We start from the raw sequence: 26350 nt of genomic DNA on the forward strand, positions 1-26350 counted from the left end.
TAACATAGGAAGACTTCTGTATGTACACTTTGTAGAGTATAATCATTATGTAGATTACTCACTATTTTGTAAATTATACATTGTATAGACATGCTGCAATTTTGTATTGATATATGCTGTAATATTTTACCATGACACATACTGTAACTTTTTATTATGACACTTGCTGTAATTATACATTATGGCATATTATGTAATCATACATTATGGTGTATGATGTAATCATGCATTATGGCAAACGCTGTAATCTTGTATTATAACATTTGCTGTATTATGGCATATGCTGTAATCATGATTTATTTAGTTCCCATTATTACTGTACTTTTTTAAGTCAATATATCTACTGTAGTTCAGATAAAAGATCAATAAAAAGCAAGCTTGACACCTTACTCTCATTTCCTGTAAAGTAAAACATGGAAATATTTAAATTTTTTTTTTTTTTTTGCATATTTTTTCACTAAGAATTCAGTGTCCCCCCCACCTACACCAAAAATAGGGGCTGACCTTGTAAAACTGATTTTGCTGGCATTTGAAGAGCTTTCTGTGACACCTTGCAAATCAGAGGATTAACCCTTAAATGCCGAGCCTCTATTTACAAAAGTGTCTGCCATATGCCGGCTGGGTTTGAGAGTTAGCACCGAAGTGGAAAGAAAGTTTTTTTTCAAAAAATCACAGCACGCTTAGTTTTTACGATTAAGAGTTCATTTTTGGCTCCTTTTTTTCTCGTTGCCTGAAGTTTAGTATGCAACCATCAGAAATGAAAAAAAATATCATTATCATATATAAATATTGGAATATATGACAGCACGAAAAAAAATTTCATATATAATTGTATACAAATAGCGCTGTGAACAAAACGGTTGAAGCTAATGAGTTATTTTTTTTCCGTTGTATTGTACACTAAATTGTGATGAATTTGGTACATAACAAATTGTAAAACACAACACAGAGAAAATATTATCACAAAATGATGCATGAATTCGTAACGCGCGGACATAAAAATTTTTTTTTTTTTAAAAATCACCATAAATGGAAATATTGTGCTAGAGACTTCCCGTTTGTTGCAAAAATGAAGGTAAATGATTGAATATTACTAGAATGTAAGAGTTTTAGCTTACAACTGCAGTTTTTTACCATTTCGGTCGAGTTAAAGTTGACCGAAGGTCTAATTTTTTCTATTTATCGTGATTTATATGAAAATATTTCAAAACTGATAAAAGCTAAAACCATGAGTTATTTTTTGTTGTATTCTACATGGAATTGCGCACATTTTCATGTTTAAAACTTTATGTAATGGCTAATATAAAACAGTGCAAAAATTACGACAAAGTGACTACAGAAATTCTGAGGTTTTCAGCAGTTAGACCGGATGTAACGAAAAAGTTTTTTCAGAAATTCACCATAAATCGAAATATTGAGCTAGAGACTTCTCGTTTGTTGCAAAATGAAGTTAAATGATTGAATGTTACTAGAATGTAAGAGTTTTAGCTTACAATTGCATTTTTCGACCATTTCGGTCGAGTCAAAGTTGACCAAAGGTTGAAATTTTGGCACTTATCGTGATTTATATGAAAATATGTCAAAATTGATAAAAGCTACAACCATGAGTTATTTTCTGTTGTATTCTACATGAAATTGCACACAATTTCATATACAAAACTTTATGTAACGGCTAATAGAAAACGGTGCAAAAATTACGACAAAGTGACTACAGAATTTGAGATTTTCAGCAGAGTTAGTGCGGACATAAGGAAAAAGTTTTTTTCAGAAATTCACCATAAATCGAAATATTGTGCTAGAGACTTCTCGTTTGTTGCAAAATGAAGGTAAATGATTGAATATTACTAGAATGTAAGAGTTTTAGCTTACAATTGCATTTTTCCACCATTTCGGTCGAGTCAAATTTGACCGAAGGTTAAAATTTTGGCACTTATCGTGATTTATATGAAAATATGTCAAAATTGATAAAAGCTACAACCATGAGTTATTTTTTGTTGTATTCTACATGAAATTCGCACATTTTCATATATAAAACCTTATGTAACGGCTAATATAAAACGGTGCAAAAATTATGACAAAGTGACTACAGAATTTCTGAGATTTTCACAAGTTAGCTGATGCTTTATTTTGGGAGAAGAAAGAAATTCACGCATGCGCAGCTGGGTCATGCTTGTAAAGAAAACAACAGCGTGATCTGCGAACTCCCAGCGTACCTCAAGGCGCGTGATTTAAAATTTTCGCAAAGGAGGCCTGTAAGTATTTTTCCGCGAATATTTAAAAAAACTTTTTGTAGTCGACGTATTTTACATCCACTCGGCACCCGACAGACAAATTTTGCCAACGTAAAATACGTCCAGTCGGTGTTAAAGGGTTAATATAGAAGTCAAGCAATCCAAGAGTGGCTCTCATGACAAGGGTGTGTGTTGTGTCTGTTTCTGTAAATGTTAATTTGGCGACTGTTTGCTTACTGGAAGCACCCTGTCACTAGGTTGCCTTTCAGTTGGTTAACTGTCACTGAAATAGGTGTGAAAAAGCTTCATCTTCTTAAAAAAGAACTTGAGACAGTGTTACTGACATCTGTTATCTTTACTGATGAGTTATTACTTAACCAAAATTAATGAATGTGTTCACATCACAGAAGCAGAATTAATCTCGGATACAGAAGAAACTGAGAAATTTTCATGTCACATTTTAAGCTTTGCCATCATCACGTTCTACCAAGGCAAAACTCTGAGGGACATATCAATGGTGCTAAGGACACCAAAATGTAGCATACAAATACTTTCCTTGGAGGATAACTACCAGACCTTTACATTTAATTACATTGTCTCTACATAATAAAGTTGTTTCTTGCATATTTTGTTAGTCAAAAAACATAAAAATGTTTGGAAATATGTCCTTTTCATCCTCTTTTTGGAAATGGCCATCCTCAGTCTCGGGCTATCATTAACATGCAACTTTAAACCTTAATGACTGTTGCTTATATTTTATGCTCCTCTGAACTCATACATCTTTATCCCAACTGACAATGACAAACCAATATATTCCAAACATGTATATATGACACACACAATTTAAGAGCAAATTCATGCACAACTATGGATTCTATTAATGCAAGTAAACTGCTAGGAATGAAATGCACCACTTATTTATTTTTACACTCATCCAGCACCAACTTACAAATGGAAAAGTTGTCATCTACACAACAAGAACAGTAACTAATTTGGCCAAGTATGCATTGAAAATAGTAACAGAAAAGAAGTCTGCCAAATATATCATTACATATTCCCACATTTAACATAAACTTCATATGGAAATATTCTCAGCAACCAACCTTTCAGCATAACCACTTTCAACCTAAGCACTCTCATTACAAAACAGGAAACCGAATTATTTGTACAATGCCTACCACGTGCCAACTCTATTTATGTAGTTGTGGAAACTGGATATTTAAAGGCTATAATTCCTGCCTCAAATTGCAGGTGAGTGTACCAAGACAATCCAAGACAAGTAATGTTAATACAATGTTCTGCCTGAAATATCCCTCAAATGAAACTGTTTAAAAAACAACTACACGAAGCATGGAAGAGCTCCAACCTAACAAGAAAATGAAAAAATAAATTATAACAAAGGTAAAGCACAGTACATGTACATCATATGCTCTTCAAGGCATCAATTCATTCAACAAGGGAGACCATTATTGTGTACTGTATACCTGTTTTGTATAAAAAGGACCCAAGTAACACGCATAAAAGCAGCATCGCTAGAAAAAAAATCTGATGAAGACAACCATAAGTAAATCACTGAAAAAAGACAAGACCTTACTACAGGCTTGCATCAGCCAACTCACAGAAAGAAAACATCCAACAATTCAGACAGGCTACCTGTTACACAACACTGGGAAAAGATTGGGAGTCAAGACATGGCAATAGTTCTTGCTGATGTAAAGGACAGCGCAAGAGGCTGTCAACAGCGTATTAATAACCAATACCTACTAAACGGATGGATCATACCATTAACCCTTAAATGGCGACCCTCTATTTACAAAAGTGTCTGTAGTATGCCGGCGGCGTTCGGGAGTTAGCGCCGAAGCAGAAAAAAGTTTTTTTCAAAAAATCACAGGACACTTAGTTTCTAAGATTAAGAGTTCATTTTTGGCTCCTTTTTTTGTCATTGCCTGAAGTTTAGTATACAACCATCAGAAATGAAAAAAAATATTATCATATATAAATATTGAAATATATGAGCGCAAAAAAAATTTCATATATAATTGTATACAAATCGTGCTGTGAGCAAAACGGTTAAAGCTAGTTATTTTTTTTTGTATTGTACACTAAATTGCGATGATTTTGGTGTATAACAAATTGTAAAACGATCAAAGCAACACAGAGAAAATATTATCAAAAAATGATGCATGAATTCGTAAGGCGCGGACGTAAAAAAAAGTTTTCTCAAAAATTCACCATAAATCAAAATATTGTGCTAGAGACTTCCCCTTTCTTGCAAAATGAAGGTAATTGATTGAATATTACTAGAATATAAGTGTTTTAGCTTACAATTGCAGTTTTCGACCATTTTGGTCGAGTTAAAGTTGACCAAAGGTAGAATTTTTTATATTTAGCGTGATTTATATGAAAATATTTCAAAACTGATAAAAGCTACAACCATGAGTTATTTTTTGTTGTATTCTAAATGAAATTGCGCACATTTTCATACATAAAAATTTATGTAACGACTAATATAAAACGGTGCAAACATTACGACAAAGTGACGAAAGAATTTCTGAGATGTTCAGCAGAGTTACCGCGAGGAGGTAAGGCAAAAGTTTTTTTCAAAAATTCACCATAAATCGAAATATTGTGCTAGAGACTTCCAATTTATTGCAAAATGAAGGTAAATGATTGAATATTACTAGAATGTAAGAGTTTTGGCTTACAACTGCGTTTTTTGACCATTTCGGTCGAGTTAAAGTTGACCGAAGGTTGAAATTTTGGCACATCGTGATTTTTATGAAAATATTTCAAAACTGATAAAAGCTACAACCATGAGTTATTTTTTGTTGTATTCTACATGAAATTGCACACATTTTCATATATAAAACTCTATGTAACGACTAATATAAAACGGTGCAAACATTACGACAAAGTGACAAAAGAATTTGAGATGTTCGGCCAAGTTACCATGCGCGGACGTAAGGAAAAAGTTTTTTTTTTTTAAAAAGTCACCATAAATCGAAATATTGTGCTAGAGACTTCCAATTTGTTACAAAATGAAGGTACATGATTGAATATTACTAGAATGTAAGAGTTTTAGCTTACAATTGCATTTTTCGACCATTTCGGTCGAGTCAAAGTTGACAGAAGGTTGAAATTTTGGCACTTGTCATGATTTATACGAAAATATTTCCAAACTGATAAAAGCTACAACCATGGGTTGTTTTTTGTTGTATTTTACATGAAACTGCGCACATTTTCATATATAAAACTTTATGTAACGGCTAATATAAAATGGTGCAAAAATTACAACAAAATGACGAAAGAATTTCTTAAATTTTCGGCCGAGTTACCGCACAGACTAAGAGTTTTAGCTTACAATTGCGTTTGTCGACCATTTCGGTCGAGTCAAAGTTGACCGAAGGTTGAAATTTTTTATAGTCAACGTACGGTACGTCCACTCGTCACCCAACAGACAATTTTAGTCGACTTACGATACGTCCAGTCGGCGTTTAAGGATTAATATAAAAAGCTCAGTTGTCATTTTCATTTCCTTTTCCAAGAAACAGAATGTTTTTGGACAGTCCTTCTAACCCACAACAGACTTAACATCTATTACCATCACCAATTACCAATTCCCCTTCTAACAAGGAACAGGGAAGAAATCTCAAACTCCACTGCACGCCACTTTAGCAGGCGTGACTTGTCCGCATAGCGCTGTGCATGCCTGGGATTAAAATCTTTGGAGCTGGAGGACATACAGTGAGCACTCACTTGAAGGCCTTTCCAATGGCCTTTGGTTGCAGTCTGGGATTCATCAACAGACTGAACCGAGGGGGCGACTGCTCGGGGGCAGACCCCACCGACCCCCCTTAGGCTGCCAGTATGACAGTGACCTTGGCCTAGGAGAATCGGCAGGCTGAACAGCCCCCTCCTCTACTACTACGGCAATTGCGGTGGGTGCCAAGAGGCGCTCTGACTCACTCTCAGACTGAATTGAGGGGGCGACTGCTCGGGGGCAGACCCCACCGACCTCCCTTAGGCTGCCAGTTTGCCTCCTCCCAGGTGCTGGAGAGTATGACAGGGATCTTTGGCCAAACAGCCACCTCCTTCACTACCACTGCACTTGCACTGGGCGACACAGGGCGCTCTGACTCTCTTTTATCCATAAGCACTTTCACCGATGACGCTAATTTAGCAATAGATTGCACAATCAATTCAAAGCGAGTGTCGATTTTTGACTCTAGACTGGCGATGGTGTTGGGGGTCGGAAACGTGAGAGCCAGGTAGAGATGGTTGCACAAATGGAGGAGATGGAATGGGATTGGAAGAAATTACAGGTGTGATTGCATCTGACTTAGTGGATGAATCCTGACTAGATAAAAGCTTTTCTAGATTCCTTAGCAATAACTTTCGTCTTCCTATCTCTAGCTAGTTTCTGAGATGTGCATCTAAAGTCTTCCACTTCTTAATATCCCAGTCATTACACTCCTCACAACATAAATCTACTGAACATGTTTGTCCCGTACATGGAACACAAACAGTGTGTGATCGTAAGATTCTCAGTCAGTGTAGTATTGCAGCTTTGGTGCAATACCTAATGTTAGCACTACTACAAGTCCAAAAAACGGGCAAAGAGTCGTCAATCAATAATAAAAATTCACCTAACACTATCTTAATTATGCCGAAAGGCTACGGATTTAAATACTTTGCCAAATGAGATAAGTCAAACAACCAGCAAAGAATAAATTCCAAAATTTGAGCTGCTGCCAACTACAGTCCTTCAACCACAGCCGGCAGAAACAAATTGAAGCTCTTTGCTATGTTGTACCTTCTCTTACACCTGAAAGTGGGCGGGGCATGTTGCCATAACCATAACAAACTAGCGGACCTGCAATTTCAAAATTCTGAGCTGCCGGTTAAAAGAAACTAATAGCTATGTAATTGTATATCAGGTCCACAATAATATGCAATGGTATTCTTGTTGATTTTATAAAAAAGTTACAAAAGCTTTCGAACCCTGTCCTGGGTTCATCTTCAGTTGAACTAAAAATTATTGACACAATAAGTAAATATGTTAACTACAGTTTCAAGTGTGGAACCAGTGGACGACTTCAACGATGTGTTTTTCCAAAGGACGAGGCGACAAGCAGGACGGTCAACTATCCAACTAGGTGATTGCTAAATCAAATATTTCCTTTTTCAAAAATAACTTTGTTGCCATGAAGAGTTACCTAAATTGTGCCTTTATGCACAAATAAGACAGACAGCCTAAGGTCCTTATCAAGACTCGATCTGATTAACGCAAAAATGATGGAAGGAAGGCAAACGTGTAAAGAGTATTCCAAAGCAATTCTCTTCAAATCATATAATTCGAGGATGGCTTGATAATGGAAAGCATTTCAGAGGTTAGCATACTGAGAGAAATCATCACAGAACTGAGCAACCCAAGAGAAGATTCCACAAGTAATATGAACTGTGGCGATCTGGTGAGTATTTTGAAACTACCTGGAGAATGAAGGTCTCTCTCCTTCGCCTCCATGGAACAATGGCCAAGAATCCAAAACATTCATAAAGATAGGGTGAATGAATAAAATATTACTTTTGATTCGGTCTCCTTGAGAAGGGAATAAAATATAGGAACCACAAAATATGGGCAGCTTTAGTAACTGGAAATGAATAAAAGTGCTTGACACATCAAAACAAACTAGCTTAATTTTTTTACAGATCTGAAACAAATTGCTCAGTAAACTCTCCCAGATAAACTTGGTTTACATTGCACCAAAAATATTAAGAGAAGTAAGTGAGTGAATTTCTTTTTCCATACATCAAACTTTGGAAATGTTTTGGATAGCTCATAAAAATAGGTAAAAACTGCTTTGGAAGCACTGAAATTGACAAAGTTCCAGGATACTAAGTTCAGATATGCTCCCATGATCAACAATCAGTTAGATTTTTGAAACTGTGTCATTATGACACTGGAGCAAACAACGTACAAAAATGAAATGAAAGTGGAAGAGTTATGGACTGACCCTTCAACAAAAACACGGGAAAAGGGGAGATTGAAGGACCATTAGCAGTCAATCATATGTACACAACTGTTCTCACTCCCAAGACATAGTCACGAATCACAGTGTTGTTCTCCAAGACATTGCAGTGGAATGGAATGGAATATAGAGTTTAGGCCAAAGGCCCAGCACTGGGACCTATGAAAGAGATTACAATGGAAGAAGCTCTTCAAAGTACTCTCTGAGCTCAGGCAGGACTCTTCCCCTGTTCAATAACCTGCTGGATCTTTCCTACCTGTACCAGCTCTCCTCTGGCTACCTGTGATGAAAAGTTTGGCCACTAACCTATCATTTCTTCTTCAACAGCTTCGTCCAGTGATACCTCCCCTTATGAATCACGTTCTTCTCCTTCACCTTCTGCTCGTCCTTTAAGTTCACATCGCCTACTGATGAGGGTGACTTCTTTCCAGACTCCTCCACTTGGACATTCTGGAGTTGGGAAAATTCCTAGTATGCCAGCACTTCTTTGACCTACTTAAGGTCTAGATGTGACTCAACCTGATAGTGTTGTGTTAATGAAAGACTCAGCACAGGACCTGCACATACTACAGGACAGCACTCTAGGCCTGAATATTCATCAGTGCCTTTGCATAAAGTCTCAGATACTACTTTAACGGTCAATGATTGGGAGTCTGAATCCAGCACATTCAAATTTCCTTTGGCTAATTCTCTGGTAGCCACATGCAAAAACCTTTAACCTTTAAGGGACGGCATAATTTATCAATGTGCAGCACCCCAGACTGGGGAAACTTTGAGTTGGGCAAAATAAAAAAAAAAAAAATCACATCAATGGAAAGAGAATGACATGTACATTTACACTGTATAAGTAAAAAAATTCTAAAAAATTTTCCCTACCTTCCACGAGAAGTTGAAAATGACTATTTACAACCCCTTGCGGGACCTCATTTATAAGATAACCATAAATTTTACCAACTTATATATGTTTTTTCTAATAAATAAACTTATTGTATTTTTTAAATTATTATTACTGCTCACACAATATCAAAACAGATAAGAAATAAAAGCAGTAACAAATTTTTTGCATATTTGTTGAAAAATATTCACGTACATTTACGAGAAGGAATATTCAGTAACTTTTTTTTACTTTTACACGCTTTTTCTAATATTTCTTTGCAATTTTCTTTGTGAAATTACATTTACAACTGACATAATATCGTAAAAGACAAAAACAAAAAAGAACAGCAACCCCTTCGTATATTTACGAGCAAATTTACAAAAAGACTCGTGAGAGAGAGAGGCAGTATTTTCTCCCTTCAAGTCACAAGCATTACTGATGGCTGTGAAAAGACGTCTGTGGCAACTGGCCCAACTCTCATGTTAATATAAAAGTTGCCATTAGTGAATTTATAGCATATAGAAGTATTATTACCTCTATCTTGCCTCATTCCTACCATACCAGTCATGTGTAATATTGTTTCACACTCAAGCTCAATCCACCCACCTCCCCAATCCTGTTTTACTTCACACTGAGGCTCAATCTGTCCCTTAAGGGTTAAAACTTTGTCAGAAAGAATCTAGTTCCAGCAGAGGCTACAGTCATCCTATGGTGCACCTAATCACCTTGCTGTGCTGGCAGAGTGCCTTTAAAAATGTTACCAGATCCAGATCTATTCCTGTTAAGCTTAGTTGAATTCACTTTCCAAGGAAGCACTTACCATGGATATCACCCACTCTTTTACTCCCATTGGACTTCAGTAACACAGTCTAGCCCTTCTGAATTGACAAAAGTGGGTCCTAGGTGGTACAACTGGGCCATTTTCTGATGGTTCACCAATGGCCTGCTGCCTCATCTTTTACCTTGGACACACTTTCATTCTTCAAACTCAATATTTCTATTACCAGCTGGCAAATGCTCTATAATGATTGCTTCAAGACCCTCTGGGAAGAGAAAGGACTGCTACTCTTAGGTTGGCATGGAAGAATGATGCCTTGTGAGAAATGAGGTTTGTCTGGACGCAGGCATTGGGGTCTTCGTCTCCCAATATTTATGAACTTTATCCACTACACAGAATAAGGCTATTTATGATTAATGGGTTTGTGACGAAAACATATCTTGTTATATAAATGTATTTTCACTGAAATACCCAATACAGTACTAAGACCACCTGTTACAAGGAATACTTCAGAATTAAGTTTCTCTTGACATTTTTTATCATTCTGTGCTCAACAAAATAAGAAAATATCTCCTGGGGAGGCTTCATATGTTCTGACAAAAATTACACTTTTTGCACAAAAATATTCACTGACAATATTTTCAGTAATGAAAAACTAATTTACTGGCAAAGCCAGGTCATTTAATGTTTAGTTCATTTTCAAATTCAAAAGAAATGCTTTCATTCATGTAGGACTGTTTTACAGTAAAATAAACATATTAATAAGATCTGATGCATTAAGACGAAAAAGTAATTGGGTTTAAAATAGAATTTTGACATCTCCCCATGCTTGTCTACCTCATGTTGAGTCATTAATACCCTTGACATTTCTTAAAACCAATAAAATATAAAATAACTTGAAAGGCCAGCAAGAAAAAGAATGGAAGATAATAAACACGAAAGTATGAACTTACGAAATAGTCTAGAGAGTTCCAGCATGGTACCATATACAAGAATAATGCAGGCAAAGGTGAAAGTTAAAGCAGAATCCGTGGACAAACTGGACAACCAAAGCACCTCTCTCACCCATCCATGTAAGATGGAAGAGTGCAACATTCCAAGCAACTCTGGAAAAAAGAATCTTTTAATAAAAATTCCTGTTACAAGTTTCTAAGCTGGTCAGTCCAGTTTGGTTGTAGGTAATGTCATTACATCTGTCACTCTCCCTATCTCTACTGGCATTCTTTCATAATGTGCTCCTCACCATCACCTCAGATCTACAAAATATATCAGCACAGATACATAGCAAAACAAAAAATCTATGAGAACCACATGGTTCACTGTTGGTATTAACGTAGGGAAAGGCAAATACTACCTTCAAAAAGGCAATGGAATCTAGGACCAAACTTGAAACTCTCCCATAAAAACATTTGAATCTTCTTCTTTTAGGTTAATTTATTTACTTACTTTCTTTAGTCAATTTAACTAAAAAAAAAAAATTTTTTCTTCCTACCAAAATAAGGAATCCTTGCCACTCAAGCAATCATGCAGATAAACTTAATTTTGGAGGAGGTGCCTAATATATGGATGAAGAGCGATATCTCTTTTGGCAAAGTAGTTAAAGCTGATCTGAGAGGCAAACAATTGTCAGAGGATGTTGTGTTTGACTGAGCCAGGTGGAGGAAAGCTGTCTGAAACATTGACTCCACATTAAAGTGGGAAAAGATGCACAAAAAGAAGAGCACTTTGTTAACTATAAAACAAGTAAGGGGATTATAGTATGAAACACATCAAGACTGTCTCCTGTGTGTGGATAAGTATTATTCACCCTGTAGAGAGTGGAATTGGAATTGTGAGTTCTGCCATAGTCCTCAGATGAGGTTTTAATGTCTTCATTACAGTATACAATATATCATTGTACTTTGCAACATAAGAAGACTTTCGTGTGTACACTTTGTAGAGTATAACCGTTACATAGAGTATTTACTATTTTGTAAATTATACATTGTATAGACATGCTGCAATTTTGTATTGATACATGCTGTAATTTTTTATTATGACACTTGCTGTAATTGTATACATTATGGCATATGCAATCATGCACTATGGCCAATGCTGTACAGTGTAATCTTGTATTATGGCATTTGCTGTAATCATGCACTACATGGCATCTGCTGTAATCATGATTTATTTAATTTCCATTATTACTGTACTTTTTTAAGACAATGTATCTACTGTAGTTCACACAAAAGATCAATAAAAAACTGAGCTTGACCACTTACTTTCATTTCCTGTAAAGCAAAACATGAAAATACATAAAAAAGAAATTTTTACAAATTTTTTCACTAAGAATTCAGTGCAGCCCCCTGCCCCAACAATAGGGGCTGACCTTATAAAACTGATTTTGCTGGCATTTAAAGAGCTTTATAGAAGTCAAACAATCCCACAGTGGCTCTCATGACAAGGGTGTGTTGTGTCTGTTTCCCTAAATCTTAACTTGGCGACTGTTTGCTTACTGGAAGCACCCTGTCACTAGGATGCCTTTCAGTTGGTTAACTGTCACTGAAATAGGTTTGAAAAAGTTTCATCTTCTTAAAAAAGAACTTGAGACAGTGTTACTGACATCTGTTATCTTTACTGATGAGTTATTACTTAGCCAAAATTAATGAATGTGTTCACATCACAGAAGCAGAATTAATCTCGGATACAGAAGAAACTGAGAAATTCTCATGTCACATTTTAAGCTTTGCCATCATCACGCTCTACCAAGGCAAAACTCTGAGGGACATATCAATGGTGCTAAGGTAACCTTAGACACCAAAATGTAGCATTCAGATACTTTCCTTGGAGGACAACTACCCAACCTTTACATTTAATTACATTGTCTCTACATAATAAAGTTGTTTCCTGCATATTCTGTTAGTCAAAAGACATAAAAATGTTGGAAATATGTCCTTTCCATCCTCTGTCTTTGTGGAAATGGCCATTTTCAGTCATTAATATGCAACTTTAAGCCTCAATGACTACTGTATTGCTTATATTTTATCCTCCTCTGAACTCATATCTCTTTGTCCCAACTGACACTGACAAACCAATATATTCCAAACATGTATGACACACAATTTAGGAGCAAATTCATGCACAACTATGGATTCTATTAATGCAAGTAAACTGCTAGGAATGAAATGCACCACCTATTTATTTTTACACTCATCCAGCACCAACTTACAAATGGAAACGTTATCATCTAAACAAGAAGAACAATAACAAATTTGGCCAAGTGTGCATTGCAAATAGTAACAGAAAAGAAGTTTGCCAAATATACAATTACATATTCCCACAGTTAATATAAACTTCATATGGAAATATTCTTAGTACCCAACCTTTCAGCATAACCAATTCAAATCTAAGTGTTCTCAATACTGTATTAAAACAGGAAACCGGGATATTCGTACATTGCCTACCATGTACCAACTGTATTTATGAAGTTATGGAAACTGGATATTTAAAAGCTATAATTCCTGCCTCAAACTGCAGATGAATGCACAAAGATAATGCACGACAAGCAATGTTAATACAATGTTGTGCCTAAATTACCCCTCATATGAAACTGCTTAACAATAAAACTACATGAAGTAAGAAAGAGCTCCAACCTAACAAACCATTAACAAATAAAAAGTAATAAAGGTAAAGCACAGTACATCAAATGCTCTTTAAGGCTTCACATCGTTCAACAAGGGAGACTATTATTGTGTGCCATATACTGTACCTGTTTTGTACAAAAAGGACCCAAGTAACACGCATAAAAGCAGCGCCACTAGAAAAAAATCTGATGAAGACAACCATAACTAAAAAAAAAAATCTGATTAAGACAACCATAAGTAAATCACTGAAAAAAGACAAGACCTTACTACAGCCTTGCATCAGCCAACTCGAAGAAAGAAAACATCCAACATCGGACAGTCTCTCTGTTATACAACACTAAGGAAAGATTGGGAGTGCAAAATATCGCAGCTTACACTCTAGAAGCTCATCCACTACAAAGACCTCCGTGACTACTGAAACAATTGTTTCTCATAGCCGATGTAAAGGACAGCACAAGAGGCTGTCAACAGCACATTAATAACCAATACCTACTAAACAGATGGATCACACAACTAATATAGAAAGCTCAGTTCTCATTTTCATTTCCTTTTGCAAGAAACAATGTTTTTGGGCAGCCCTTCTAACCCAAAACAGACTTAATACCTATACTATTCCCATCACCAATTACCAATTACCACAGCAATATAGGAATCAAGGAGGTACAACAATCTGCCACTGATTCCAACAAAGTAACACAAGCTATCTCAGGCACCAAATGAAAAGATGGCCTGCATTTGACAGTATATTCAGAGTACTGACAGTGAACACTAAAACTAAATTGAATTCAAAGGTATGCAGAAACCCAGAGGGAAATACCAGACTTTAGTTGTGTAGCAGTCAGCATCAAAATCATTACTTACTATTGTACAATGAATAAAAAACTCTGCTTCATCACTTACAAGAAAGCAGAATGCAATGTGGCAGTACAGAGGCCTAAAATCTTCAACTATAACTAATTGCCAAGAATATTCTCGGTGAGCTTGTAGGTTCATGAATGAGCTCCACAGATTTGACAAGAACTAACCCATCAAAGAACCTGTTTGTGCAGGGCACAAATTGAAAAAGCATACCATCCTACAACTACAAACCTAAATAAAAAAAATATTTAAAAATTCAAAGAATCCTTATCCTATTCCAAGCACATGAAACTTCAGCTGAAACTTACTACTAAACCTCTCTCTCACTGACTAGATGAACGTCCGAATGTGCAAAAGAGATGATAACCTAACCAGATACTAACAAAATTATTATTCTTATTCAGAAGCTGAAAACTATTCCTATGGAACAAGCCCAGTTTTATCGGGCCACTGACTTGAAATTCAAGTTTCCAAAGAATATGGTGTTCATTAGGAGAAGTAAGATGAGGTAAAGCGAAATACAGACAGAAGAGACCAACTTTTTGATTAAAAAAGAAAAAAAAATTAACAAATAGATAAAAATAGTATTAGGGTAGTGATGTATTGCAACTTCATTGGACATTTATTGATAATTTTAAGAAGTTCCATTTGCACGACTTCCACTGGGAGGCTTGTTAATTTACTGTAGTCAACGTGTGAGAAATCGGGTTTAGTTTGGACCTCTGGAACTGAATTTGGTTTATTTGTCCTCAGTTCAGAGTTCGACTGCTAGATACATTTACTGCCTATTGGTTTACTGCTGTTCAGCCAACGCTCTGGTTTTTGCTCTTGCACTGCAGATAAAGGGGATCAAGGATCAGTTGTGAATGTGGAAGATCTCTGTTGAAACACAACTTATGAAAAAGTGACAAACGAGACCATCCGTCGATGATCCGAGTCACAAATACTACTATTGGGAAACAGAAACCTACCACCACGAACCACTCTATCTACAAGTGATAAATCTCTGGCAGGCTCTGGCATCCACTCATAGAAGTTAGCAGGACAGGATTAAAAGACATCCACTGGAAGGAGAAACATAACTAGAAATTATTTTTGTTTGTGGTGGGAGATGCAAGAACTTTGTACAAATTTGTAAAGTTTGTAATAGAAACAAGGGTAACGTAAATCCAAAGGCTCCAATTGAAAAATATCCATCGGAACTTCAACCCATTCCAGTGCTTAACAATGGATTTTAGGCCCATTTCCTTGCCACTGTTAGAGAATAAACAAATACTAGTCTTTCTAGACTATCTAACAAGATATGTAGAGAAAGTACCAGTAAGAAGAGATGCAATTACAGTAGCAGAGGCTCTTAAATCTAGAATTATCACGAGACATTCATGTCCACAAGTTATTTTTTCTGATAATGCAGCTGAATTTACTAGTGAACTTTTAAGAAAATTATGTGAATTTTATGAGATAAATAAATGTCAAATCACAGCATACAAACCAAGTTCAAATGGAGCAATTGAAAGAACAAATCGTAAAATGATTTGGATATCTTGAAACTTTGGTTAAAAACCTAAATACAGAAGACTGGGATTTAGCTTTTGAAGGACCCTACAGTTTATTTATAAACAATACTGTAAATGAAACAGGAGAATCACCACACTACTTATTATATGGGTTGTCAAAAACGACTGCCTAATACCTTACTAGATGATATAACACCACACCCGACATACTTATAATTATGATGACTATATTGCATGGAAAACTAGACATACTTATGAAACAATCAAAAAAGACAAGGACTGGTTTCTAATTTGTATCAAAGGGTTCAAGCAAGGTACTATGACAAAAATAAGGCTAAACCAGACATTATAATAGGTGCTCAGGTATATGTTCAGAATCATGTTGCAGAATGTCCTAATGTAAAAGTTTCTCTTAAATTTCATGGTCCTTGTAGGGTATTAGAAAAGTGTTAAAATGAAATAAGCTTAGGATCATAAATGAGATGATCTAAAAGAAAGAAATTTTTCATTGCAATGGCATTATCTACAAGGGCTAATAAAACAGAAGCAGACATCCACTAAAAACTAGAAGAAATATTGAAATTAAGATAAGAAAGAACAGATAAACAAAAAGATTGGCCACATTGTAGTTAAGAGAAAAACTCATAAATTTATTGTAAAGTGTTGAATTGAAATATCATAACGTAAACTGTACATGTAGAAATTAAAATACCTCATGTATATAGAATATCTGATAAGGCTTATTCTTACAGATACAAACATGCAGCTGCTCTGGGTTATCATAGCCCTACTTTGTGTCTCATCCAAAGCGCTCATCCGAAAGGGTGCACTACTCGAGAAAAAGGGATCTGTGAAATTAATAAAGGATTTAGGCATTACCTCCGTGCTTATCAATGAAATGACGTTGAAAGATGTTCAAAAAGAACTCAAATCCATAATACAGAAGAGTGATAATAACAGTGCCTGACCATTGTTGGAAAGATTAGATAATGACACAGGAAATGATTAAATACAAGGTCCAAAAAGATCCCCTCTTACCTTTTACAGGAGAATCACTAAACCAACTATTTGGAGTAGCAAAAACTGAATCTAATGTAGAAAAAGAAAAGGCCTGAATAGATAAATTGGAACATATTGGAGCAAAAGGGCATAGTGTTAAATAAAACAAAAACTTATCAAAACTTAAATGCCCAAGAGATAGAAAAGCTAAAGGTATTCATTAACAAAATAAGCAAAAATATCACCGAAGAAGGTAAATGTTAGAAAACCAAATGTTCCTGAATAATTTTTTCTGAATAAAATTAATCTTTTAGGGGAACATAGAAAATTAAACACAATTTTTGTTAGCTTATAATGCAATGTTGCCCAACCTTAATCACTCCTAAAAATATAAAAGATATAATTATACCCCTATGGTAAAGAATGTTATAACTATTATAATTGAATAACCAAAAGGTGGTCAAGAATAAGATTATTTTAGTGTTAAATTTAATCAAAAAGATGCAGATGTACTGATGTCCATATAAAATACCTTTCCCCATGTTGATAAAGGAAAATGTAATCATTTCAAATGTCAACAACATCGTTTTGCATTAAGAAGAACATGGGGTTAATGATGTCATTTATCTACTGATGTTCAATTAAAAGATGCATAATTTTAAAGGAAAGATGTTACATCAATACAACGGTTGTGTAACATTAATCTTTATTAAACTATGAATGCCTAACCTTATATTCAAGAAATAACGAAAACAAAAATCAAGAAAATGATTTTAGCTTTGCAAACACAGCTTTGTTTATATAATACTAGGGCAACAGCCATGTCAAAATTTGTGAAGAAACACTAGATAGAACAGCTAGAATCAATTGCTAATCTGTGGCACAGAGATTCTTTCAATAATGTTCTTGCCTTCGATAAGACTTGAAAGTTAGTAATTCCAAAGCAATTGTATTATGAACCTCATGTGATACTGAAATACAATACAAAAAGAATATCTCAAGATGAACTATTCTAAGAATATCAGAGTTTCCAATTGTCTGATTAGAATTAAAACAACTGAATGAGTTACCATTGTTGATGGGTTTTCTCTACTGCAAAGAAAAGTCTCTCTCTTTTCTCTCTCTTCAATTTGATCTAATATTACTTTATTGTGGTATTTGCAATTTTAGTCAAAACGTATAGTATATTTCATTATTGAGAATATATATAACGGAAATAAATACATAAGAATAAATATGTTCTTTCTGGGATCGACCTGTGTGTGATGTGTGTGTGTTAATCATGTTTTTGGTAAAAATAAACTGAACAGATATACCAAAAAATGCTATATTTTCAAAAAATGCAAAAATTTTTAACAGTCTGAATCGACAAGTCATAACAAAATAAAACACATGTCAATCTAGAGACGCTTGTGGAACAACTACACGACACCTCGTTGAACCCAAAGATCAGAATCCTCTCAAAAACTCTACCTAAGAAACCCGTACAACTTTCGCTGAAAGAGCGAGCATCGATCACTGGGACCCCAACCCCAAACTACATTCCACTTACCTAAGGTCATTCGACGACCCCGTGCCCTCCCAAGCGTTGTGTTATTTTTGCATCTTTTAAAATTTTTGATTCTTCAAGAAAAGGCTTCCATTAAGGTCAGGGTATGCAAATCATCTGGTTCAAGCGCTAATCTCAAACAAATTTAGCCGTTTCTGTCACTCGGAAAAGCTTACTGGAGCTGTTCTCATCGTTTATGCAAGCCTGGTCGTGAGTTAATAAGACCATTTTCGCTGATGAACTGTGTAGTCAAGCTTTATCAGAGAATATCTTCAAGTGACGTGGATGTTTGAAAGAATATTTCAAAGTGCCTTTTAAAATAGTTTCATTCTTATTTCGTCTGCGCGATCTCTCTCTCTTATATTTTAAAAACTGGAAAGAAGAAGAAGAACAAGAGAGAGAGAGAGTGAGAGATGAGAGAGAGAGTGATTTTGTAAAATGTTTTAATTATGGGAAATTGATTAGTGGAGAGAATATCCTTGAGAGCTGTTTTTGGGTAGTGTTTAGAATTAAGATGGAAAACTGAAGCGGAGAGCTAAGCTGGCTTTTGCCAGAGAGAGAGAGAGAGAGGCTTCCCACATTAAGGAAGGTTAACCACACCATCCTCGAGTTTGGGTGATAACCATCTCTGTCCCTTTGATTGGTGATTGGGGCGATTTCCATATATGACAAGGTCCCTGACGTAATCAATCTCTGCTGACCAGGGTTGACTTCAACGCAGCCGGTGATTTTCTTGCGATACAAACTTTGGCCAGTGATTGGAATACAGTCCTTTTAAAGATGGCAATGAAATGCCAGGAAGTCCATAAAAGGCATTTTGATCAGAGAGCTATCATGGGTGGGGAATGACTCTTCATGGAAAGGTGCCCTACGCATGCAAACCTGTTTGCATAAACGCATGTTTTCTAACTGTTCACATCTATATATATGTATGTATATATATATATATATATATTCCGCATATATATATTATACTCATTTATATATATAGAGAGAGAGAGAGAGAGAGAGAGAGAGAGAGTCGTTGTTTCTTAACTCCTCCATTTCCTCACACCTATCGTATAAAATCTTCTCTGTAATGCCTTAAATCCGAATGGGAAATAAATAATAAGGCTGTCACTTCCGTGGTAGAGTCATTTAAACACAAGGGGTGACATCGAGGACCGACTGACAGGCGTCAATTCGAATCCAGCCATGGAACAGATTCCTCTTCATCTATTTTTCTAGGATTCAAGGCTTCACAGAATTGCTTATCCAAAATGTTTGAGGAAATTGATAGTGTAATAAGACACTATGGATGGATGTATGATATTTAGGGCAAAAAGCCCACGCACTGGGAGCCAAGAAGGCCATTCAGTGCCGTAATGAAAAAAATAAATCATGTTAAGGTTATGAATTCAGAAGGAAATGATTAATAAATAAAATGAAGTGATGTGACCAATAAATAAAGGTATGAAGTTTAATGAATGAAGTGATATATACTGTACATAATAAAAATTTAATGTCATTAAAATTCTATGTGATGTAATAAATATATTAAATAAATAAATTAAATATCGTTAAAAATTTTAACACTTTAAAAAGAGATGATAGCAGAAATATCTGCTTCATCTCCCAAAATATCAGACAGGATTTACCCTGGAAATATCTTTCTCTTTGTTAAAATATCTGGGGCAGACCACCAGAATGTGCTCCACTGTTAGTGTCTCGTCACAGTAAGCACACTCTGGAGGGCTGCTTCCTTCTAAAATAAACTGATGGGTCAGACGAGTGTGCCCAATCCTTAATCTTTGTTATATAAATGTATTTTCACTGAAATACCCAATACAGTACTAAGACCACCTGTTACAAGGAATACTTCAGAATTAAGTTTCTCTTGACATTTTTTATCATTCTGTGCTCAACAAAATAAGAAAATATCTCCTGGGGAGGCTTCATATGTTCTGACAAAAATTACACTTTTTGCACGAAAATATTCACTGACAATATTTTCAGTAATGAAAAACTAATTTACTGGCAAAGCCAGGTCATTTAATGTTTAGTTCATTTTCAAATTCAAAAGAAATGCTTTCATTCATGTAGGACTGTTTTACAGTAAAATAAACATAGTTAATAAGATCTGATGCATTAAGACAAAAAAGTAATAGTTTAAAATAGAATTTTGACACTTCATGCTTGTCTACCTCATGCTGAGTCATTAATAATTCTTGACATTTCTTAAAACCAATAAAATATAAAATAACTTGAAAGGCCAGCAAGAAAAAGAATGGAAGATAATAAACAAGAAAGTAACTTACGAAAGAAGTGCAGAGAGTTCCAGCAGGGTAACACATACAACACGAATAATGCAGCAAAGGTGAAAATTGAAGCAGAATCCGTGGACAAACTGGACAACCAAAGCACCTCCCTCACCCCTCCACATAAGATGGGAGAGTGCAACATTCCAAGCAGCTGTAGAAAAAAAGAATCCTTTAATAAAAATTCCTGTTACAAGTTTCTAAGCTGGTCAGTCCAGTTTGGTTGTAGGTAATGTCATTACATCTGTCACTCTCCCTATCTCTAGTGTCATTCTTTCATAATGTGCTCCTCACCATCACCTCAGATCTACAAAATATATCAGCATAGATACATAGCAAAACAAACAAATCTATGAGAACCACATGGCTCACTGTTGGTAATAACATAGGGAAAGGTAAATACGTACCTTGAAAAAGGCAACGGATTCTAGGACCAATCTTAAAACCAAACTTGAAACCCTCCAATAAAAACACTTGAATCATCTTCTTTTAGGTAAATTTATTTACTTACTTTCTTTGGTCAGGAGGCATTCAACTCCAAAAAAAAAAAAAAAAAAAAAAAAGGAATCCTTGCCACCCAAGCAATCATGCAGATAAACTTACTTTTGGAGGAGGTGCCTAATATACAGATGAAGAGTGATATCTCTTTTGGCAAAGTAGTTAAAGATGATCTGTGGGGCAAACAATTGTCAGAGGATGATGTGTTTGACCGAACCAGGTGGAGGAAAGTTGTCAGAAACATCGACCCCACATTAAAGTGGGAAAAGATGCACAGAAAAGTGATTTTGACAAAGGAAAAATCTATTTCTGAGAGAGGCCCCGTGTCACCCGGTGAAATTCCATTCTTACTTGAATTTCTAGGTATAAATATTGCTAAATATACCAGAGAAAAAAGCTTAGAGGAATGCTGGAGTTACTACCCCCAGATCGAGCACCTTCGATGAAGATGTCGGTATAACCAAGGGTGAGTGAAGGAATCACAACCACATAGCCACACTCGATAGACATCCCCATGTCAATATCCCCGAGAAGAGTGAGGGGCCGTACCAGCGCCCGCGATCCCCAGCCTGCCACGCAGCGACTCCAGCGCCATCTGAACTCATTCCAGACTAGCACCATCCCCAGGCTTGGCATGAGCCAGCAGGGGGCGAACCTGTACCTCAAAATATTCTAGGGGGTCACCTTTTGATTACGGGCCTCTCTCAGAAATAGATTTTCCTTTGTCAAAATCCCTTTTCTGAGCTCGGCCCCGTGTCACCCGGTGAAATAGTGCCAGAGAATCATGCCAAGACTGCAAAGCTGCAACAAAATACCAAAGGTAATTGGAAAGAGACACATGCTATGGAAAAATAGATTTAATAAGAATATCTCAACAATGAAAATCGGGCTTAACTATAAGTAAATACTGGTGGCACATTACACCTCACATCAAAGATTACCATGAAATAACAAACTTAACCTAGGAACAATGTTAGAAATACAAACATGTAGTACAATAGGGGAAAATAAAAGGCCCCTACAAATCAATAGAATAACCAGTAATTACAAACTTAAACCTAAAGGCAATGAGATACAATTGAAAGACAAAAATATATAAGGTACATGAAGCAAAATAAAAACCGCTTCAGTACCTCTGACTAAATCTAAATCTGTAACATCAAATTCCAAAACACAAGACAAGCAATAATCAGATAAACCAATAAGTATGAGGAGCAAGGCAGCGAGGCATGAACGATCCAGAAAGGCAGGCAGTGAAATAAATGAGGCAGCGGGGGGGGAAAGGAAAGGGATAAGGATAATTAAGGTGGGAGATGACACTTCCCACAGCCACTGTAGAAAATTTAAGAGCTTTGAGTGATTTTAAATAGAAATGTTTACACACTAGTGGTGATTTCCATCCTGTATATTTGGTAAGTTTGGCAAAATCCATATTATAAAAATAATTGGTGAGGTAGCTACTGCTCGGATATCATGAACCTTTGGAACTGAATGAGTTATTTTTAGCTTGCTTAATAAAATACAGAATTTGTTGTCTTATAGCATTCAAAGAAAGAGTACCGCCTTTTTCCCTGATGAAAAGAGGACCCGACTTAAACTGTGGAGTTCTTTGTAGGTAAGACTTTAAGGTAAATACTGGACATAATGACTGGTCCTGAGGAAGAGGCACCACCTTCCAGGGGGACCACCTGTCCTGAGGGTCTTCATTCTTAGCTAAGAAATATGATCAGGGGAAAGGAGGACTTCTCCGGATGGAAGGAAATTAACATGATCATCACCTCTAGTGAGGGCCGACACCTCTGAAATTCTGGCACCTGAAGCTAAGCTAATCAGAAACAAGGTTTTCCTTAACAGATCCAAGTATGAGCATAGAGAATTATCAATGTCAGTGGCTAATTTCAAAACATCGTTGAGGAACCAGGTAACGGAAGCAATGAGTTACTGGTCTCAAACGGGACATGCTCTGGGGATGGAGAAGTATGAATCTGTAAGGTCAATATTAAAACCGTACAAAAATACCTTCTTTAAGGCTGATTTAGCTGTAGTAATAGTGGCCGGGCAAGGCCTTTTTCAAACAATGACCTAAAGAAAGTAACTGCTAAGTTGGTTGTCATAGTTTGAGCTCCAGATGCCTTTAGAAAGGACGCCAAGTTTTTTGACTGCCGAATCGTATTGTCTGAGAGTAGATCTCTCTTGTCTGATTGTAAAAACAGAGTGTTGACGGGGTCAATGTTTGCTCCCTTCTTTGCAGCAAACTTTATAAAGTCCATAAAACCAGTGCATTCTGAATTCTTAAGGAAGCTGACACAGTCTTTGTTTGTACAACTTGGGTCAGTCTGGGTTTGGGTATCTGATGACACTGCAACTTGAGTTCCTGTAATAGAGGGAACCAGTTGCTCTTCAGCCAATAGGGGGCTACTAGAGCTAATTGGCCGTTGAATGACCTGAGTTTGTGTAGGACTTTTAACAACATGTTTATCGGAGGAAACAGATATATCCTCTCCCAACAATTCCAATCTATGGACATCGCATCTGTGGCGGAAGCCTGGGGTCCAGGTTGGGAGCCACGTAACAGGAAGCTTGTGATTGCTTTCCGTGGAAAACAGGTCCACTTGGAGGCCCGGAACCCAAAATGAATCCAGAATTTGAAGGAGTCCCGTCCAGAGACCACTCCGTCTCCAACGGAGTAGTCCTGGACAGGGAGTCCGCCACCACCATAACCCCGCTAGGTGGGTGGCTGACAGATGCCAGCCGTGCTTGTTCGCCAAGGAGAAGATAGCTACCACCACCTGGTTTACGCGACCTGATTTGGAGCCGCCCCTGTTGATGCAATGAACCACCACGCGCTGTCCAGCACAAGCCTGATGTGAATCCGGCTGGCGGGTTGAAGTTTCTTGAGTGTTAGAAACACTGCCATAGCTTCCAAGGTGTTTATATGAAACTGTTGGAACATTGTGGACCACGTTCCTTGAATTTTTTTTGTTTTGGTGAGTACCCTCCCCAACCGCTTAATGAAGCGTCGTGTGGATTACCAACGCCGGAGGGGGAAATTGAAGTGGAACCGACCCGACAGGCCACTGACTGTGGACCATGGCGGAGTCTTGTTTTCAGGATTTAGAGCGGGATTGAAGAGATCCTGTCTCTGAGCCTGACATTGGCTCGTCTCCGCCATACTCTGTTTATATCTTTTAGTTTCGCTTTCAAAAGCAGGTCCGTCACTGAGGCGAATTGAAGGGAGTAAGAGAATCCTCTTGAGACTGGCGGGATGCTGTTTTGTCCCTCAGAAATTTCCTGGTAGCGCAGCAATCTCCTTCCGCTTGGGTGGCGGGAGGGACAACCTGTATCAGTCAGGTCCCATTGGAGGCCTAGCCACTGAAACCGGGATTCGGAGTCAGGCGGGACTTCTCCTGTTCAGCTGAAAACCTAACGACTCCAGAAACTTGATCACTATGGCGTAGCCTTCCGGCACTCCAAGACTGTCGGAGCCCAGATTATCCAATCGTCCAGGTAAGCCGCCAGGGAGATTCCCGGGACAAAGTTGCTGGACGACTGTTTCCGCCAGTTTCAGTAAAAATTCTGGGGCTACATTGAGTCTGAAAGGCATGACTCTGAAGGAGTAGGCTTGTTTCCAGTTTGAAACCCAGGAAGGGAGAGAAGTTCCAAAACAACCGGGCGTGTTAGTAAGCGTCTGAAAGATCGATAGAGGTGGTGACAGCTCCACGTGGGAAAGAGTCCACCTGAATCGAAGCATGCTAGAACTTGTCTTGCAAAATCTTATATAGCGATTGAACGTGATAGATCTAGAATCACTTTGTTGGCCGGAATCTTTCTTTGGGACTGTGAACAACCTGCCTTGAAATTTGAGGTGCCTTACTTTCTTTATTGCTCTCTTGTTGAGAAGCTCTGTTACAAAGTCCTGTAGAGTTTTGGAGGTTGGATTTAAACCTGGTCAAAGGAGGGAGATCCTTGATCCAGCTCCAACCCAGACCTTTGGACACAATGCTGTGTGCCCAAGGGCTGAAGGTCCACTGGTCCTTGAACCAGTAGAGGCGACCACCTACCTGATTGGTTTCAGTGGGAGGAAAGGGCTTGCTTCCTCTACCACGGCCTGATCGTCCTCGAGAGGCGGATCCAGGCCTACCTCTGTATGGGGCGCGACCCCTGCCTCCCCTTGCACTTTTATTAAGGCCGTGAAAGACCCCACGGCCCTCATAGGAGGAGTTTTTCGCCGGAGGATAAGATCGCGATGGTGCAGCAAGAGGTTGGGCTGGTTGAACCAGCAAAATGGGGTTGAGCCTTGGAGGTGGAGGGTTGGCCTAAATGAGACTGGGACAGCTTGAGACCACTGTCTGGGGATGAGGCCTCCTTCTCCTGAAGCGTACAATTGCATTTTTCTACCATTTCGGTTGAGTCAAAGTTGACCGAAGGTTGAAATTTTGGCACTTATCGTGATTTATATGAAAATATGTCAAAATTGATAAAAGCTACAACCATGAGTTATTTTTTGTTGCATTCTACATAAAATTGTGCACATTTTCATATACAAAACTTTATGTAACGGCTAATAGAAAATGGTGCAAAAATTACGACAAAGTGACTTAAGAATTTCTGAGATTTTCAGCAGAGTTAGACCGGACGTAAGGAAAAAGCTTTTTCAAAAATTCACCATAAATCAAAATATTGTGCTAGAGACTTCTCGTTTGTTGCAAAATGAAGGTAATGATTGATTATTACTAGAATGTAAGAGTTTTAGCTTACAATTGCATTTTTCGACCATTTCGGTCGAGTCAAATTTGACCGAAGGTTGAAATTTTGGCACTTATCGAGATTTATATGAAAACATGTCAAAATTGATAAAAGCTACAACCATGAGTTATTTTTTGTTCTATTCTACATGAAATTCGCACATTTTCATATATAAAACTTTATGAAACGGCTAACAGAAAACGGTGCAAAAATTACGACAAAGTGACTACAGAATTTCTTTGATTTTCACCAGAGTTAGCTGATGCTTTATTTTGGGAGAAGAAAGAAATTCGCGCATGCGCAGCTGGGTCACGCTTGTAAACAAAACAACAGCGTGATCTGTGAACT

At 37.0% G+C, this 26350-nt stretch overlaps 1 long non-coding RNA gene across 1 annotated transcript in view; it reads right to left on the reverse strand.

Moving 5' to 3' along the window:
* Positions 1–26350, reverse strand: part of LOC136856551 (uncharacterized) — a 136934-nt gene that overhangs the window by 14090 nt on the left and 96494 nt on the right. Inside the window, exon 6 of the long non-coding RNA XR_010858393.1 lies at positions 20759–20912. This is a non-coding gene — a long non-coding RNA (uncharacterized lncRNA). The remainder of the gene's footprint in view (positions 1–20758; positions 20913–26350) is intronic.

The sequence above is a fragment of the Macrobrachium rosenbergii genome, chromosome 36 (assembly GCF_040412425.1).
Source record: "Macrobrachium rosenbergii isolate ZJJX-2024 chromosome 36, ASM4041242v1, whole genome shotgun sequence".
NCBI classification, from domain to species: Eukaryota; Metazoa; Arthropoda; class Malacostraca; order Decapoda; family Palaemonidae; genus Macrobrachium; species Macrobrachium rosenbergii.